Below are 3,818 nucleotides of genomic sequence, written 5' to 3'. Positions count from 1 at the left end.
TTGAATTTTTATGAAAAGCTGTTTTTCGGGGCTGAAATACACTCGGAGGTTTGCCATTGCCTGCCGAGGGACGACCGCTGTTAAGAGAAAAAAAATCGTTTTTGGTTTTTATTTTTTGAGGTACTGATGATGAACTGCATACTCGGTTCTAACTAAATATAGTATATAGTATATTTTGTTGATATATATATATATATATATATTATATATGCATATATGTACACATATGTAAGTATTCATGTCCCTACTTTGTGATTATGATTTCACAAGAAAATAGGTTTTCGTTTTAGAATATTACACACATGTCCGGTTGCGCCAATCAATTTTAATTTTATTAGCCTGCTAAAATTTAAAATTACACACTTTTGTGCGGAAAATTTGTTATTCAAAATTTTAACAGTTTTATCAATTTTAAAATTGAGTGGTGAAACTGCAGATCAGATATTTGAGTTATTTGATTACTTTCATTTTGCAAACTTATATCAAAATTCTTTCGTATGAATTTAAGAAATATGCCAATTGGCATTTTTTACGCAGCTGATAAGCATTCTTTACACTATTTATTAGATAATTCAATATTATTATTTTTTTGTCAATATGTACTCTACAAGAAAAATCTGTACCTGCGGTAATTAATGCCTTTGCAATAATTGTACGACACCTCGCCGCACCGAAATTGGATATCACGGTCACTGCGCGCTAAGGAACGTGCAAACTAACAATTATGGCCACACCTTCGCTTAAAGCCACTTGTGTTCTGGCCAAGAGTCCAATTTACTTGCTCAAGTTATGTATTTTTGGACACGACACATACATACATACACACAATGTAGTTAACAGCACGCCGCTGCCACATAAAGCTGTTTCGATGTGGTTGAGTGGCCAAACGAATTCTTTTTTAAATACTTTAACATGACTTAAAAAAAATGCAATTCGTTTGATTAAATATTTTAAAGCGAAAAATGTTTAACAACTATTTGGCAATTAATAGTAAATGGTTAATTTTATGGCTTTAATTCTGTACATTGGAATTAAAAATTGCGTAAGCTATTTTCTCTGAAAATTATCCGCATTTTTTTCTTTGGAAACTACAATAAAATTTTGTTGAGCTAAACTACTTTTAGAAGTTTAGCATATGTAAATAGATGCTAAAGCAAAATAAAATAAAGTTAAATTGATGATGAATGTCAAGCAGATGAAGGAAAGCTATAAAAAACATGCGACAGTAAATTTTACACAAAAAAACAGTAAATATGCCCGCGAAACTGTGGGTAAATTATAATAAAACTGCGTACTTAGTTTTGCTCTCTGACGTCAGGACTTTTTTTATAGGACTTTGAAATTTAAGGGATATGATTATTTCAAATAATTATTTAAAAAATTCAGTGCAATGTAGAATAACAATAAGGGTATCATATAAAAGAAAAAAAATGCTGTAAAAATATAACGGAGTAAATTTTTTGGTGCATAAGGACGAATGGGTATGGAAAATGTCCTTTACAAATTATATCCTTAAATATCCTTGAAAATTTGCAATATTTTTGTTGAAAAAATTATTATTTGAGGACTAATATACGCACGACATCATCTTCGAATTTCGTCCTGCAAACTTTTCAACTTAAAAAAACTATTCATCCTTCTAAACCAAAAAACTTTATCTTACAAAAAAAAAAAAATAAGTTATTAATTTGCATTCATTTGGCACAAAATAAGTTCAGAGTAAAAAAAACAACCTTCCTAAATACAAACTTAAAGAGGCCATAAATGCAGGTTTTGAAAATACTTCGATCTACCGGCTAAATTGTGTGTGGAGTTATTTCTTTCCATTTCATTAATATACCTTCTATAAATACGTTTTTTTTCAAATTTCTCGACTCCTATGCCACCTAGCGGATGATTTCATCTTTCGTATTGCATTTTCATCGGGTTCTGAGTAATCGGGAAGTTGGTCAAAAATTGTTTGCAAATTTTAACCCAAACAAACATATGTACTTACATACATACATACATACATAGGTATGTTTCGAATGTCATATTTTTCATATTCGCGAATGCGAATTTTCGGAATCGAATGTGCGAATTCGAATGCGAATGTTAGGAAAATAAATAATATTAAAAAGCTATAATCGACTTAAGTAATCGTTTTTATTACTTCAAAATTTTGTAAATTACTAGAACTAGCTGGTTTTCTTAAGATAGGCCTTCAATTGAGCTTTAATTTTATATTCTTTAATGTCTACTGATTCTACATCCGAACCTTCGCTTACGCTGGAGGAATCGAAAATTATTTCTATGTTGCTTATAAGACTTTACACATGTACACATTCGCATTCGCAAAACATTCGTATCATTTACTGCGGAAGCGAATGTCGAATGCGAATGTGTTGAATAATGCAAATCATTCGCACAACGAATGCGAATGCAAATGTTCGTAACATCCGTGGTACATATGTAAGTACATAGGCTTGGTTGTATAAACACATGCACTTACATACATATGTACATACATATCGTTAGTACATATGTATAGTATGGAAAGGGCGTAATTCACATCGTCGCTGAAATACAAAAAGCCGTAACTAACTAAAAATCCAAAATTCACCTTTTGATTGATTATAATGCATTTCATCGAATTATAAGTCCCCACATCGTTTTATGCAATAAAAAATTTTAGTTAGTTGTGGCTTGTTTGCTTTTCAGCAACGATGTGAGATACGCCCTTTCCATACTATACTAACGATATGTATATACCCAGCAGGGAACGCTGTTAGTTGTGAACTAGAATGGTACCAATATGGGTGTCAGCCTAACTAGTTCAAGTTCTATCCTTTTTCAATGTAAGCGATTGGTGATGTCAATTCTCTGGCTACGCATCAGCATTTACTAGTAGAAATCCTAGTCGTATAGCTGTTGATGGGGTAGTCTTCCAATTCATCCTCCGTAAAAGAAATAAGAATATCGTTTTGCGACCTCAGAACCAGAATCGGTAGGTAGTTTACCCTCGACGCCAAAGCTGACATTTTCTAAGAAAAGCAATTGATTGCTGCTTATTTTTGCCTTTGACAACTCAATGGGAGATGTCACCATCACTTCAGCTCAAACTAGTTAATGAACTGGTATTTTTACTGACTGGGTTGGATTTTCACTACAAGGTATGTCTGAATGGACTCACACATCGATGTATGTTTCCGTTGCTTTTACTTTTCTTTGTTTTCTTAAATATAACAAAAAAAGACAACTCTTACCAACAAAGCGTTGCGCTGCTTTGCTATAAAAAGAACTTCGACGTTTGTTGTTGTTCTGCTGTCTAAGTTCTCTGCCAGCAGTCATACGTAGAAATAAAAGGTGGCTGCGTTGCAATTGGTTTTGAACTCATTCAGCATTAGCGTTGCCAACCTCCCATATGGTCTAGTGGCTAGGATATCTGGCTTTCACCCAGAAGGCCCGGGTTCGATTCCCGGTATGGGAAGACATACATTTTTATTTTTTGCTGCATATTCATTTTACGTTTAGATCATTTTTACATTCCATTACAAGCTTTTATTTAACTTGCTTTATATGTATGTATTTAAGTACATATGTTTATTTGGGTAAGATTTTGCAATAAATTGTTAACCAACTTCCCGATGACGACGGTTGAAATTTCAAACTTAGCTCAGAACCCCATGACAATGCAATATTTTATTTTATTTCATTTATTTCGACAAAACATTAGTACAACATGGTACTCTAATCCCGTCAACAATTTTTGAGACAGCCGTGGCCAGGGTTGCCGAAAAAAAATATTTACCATCCACTTGCCCATGCCTTCCATGGCC

The 3,818-nt window shown here is 33.1% G+C and overlaps 1 non-coding gene across 1 annotated transcript; it reads left to right on the top strand.

Moving 5' to 3' along the window:
* Positions 1 to 3,397: 3,397 nt before the first annotated feature.
* On the top strand, positions 3,398 to 3,469 carry Trnae-uuc. Its single transcript has one exon. It is a non-coding gene; the product is annotated as a tRNA-Glu (tRNA).
* Positions 3,470 to 3,818: the final 349 nt, after the last annotated feature.

The sequence above is a fragment of the Rhagoletis pomonella genome, unplaced genomic scaffold (genome assembly GCF_013731165.1).
Source record: "Rhagoletis pomonella isolate Grant_MI unplaced genomic scaffold, Rhpom_1.0 Rhpom_scaffold_00002, whole genome shotgun sequence".
Taxonomy (NCBI): domain Eukaryota; kingdom Metazoa; phylum Arthropoda; class Insecta; order Diptera; family Tephritidae; genus Rhagoletis; species Rhagoletis pomonella.
The sequence above is the reverse complement of the archived record's forward strand: the minus strand, read 5'-3'. Positions and strand labels throughout refer to the sequence as shown.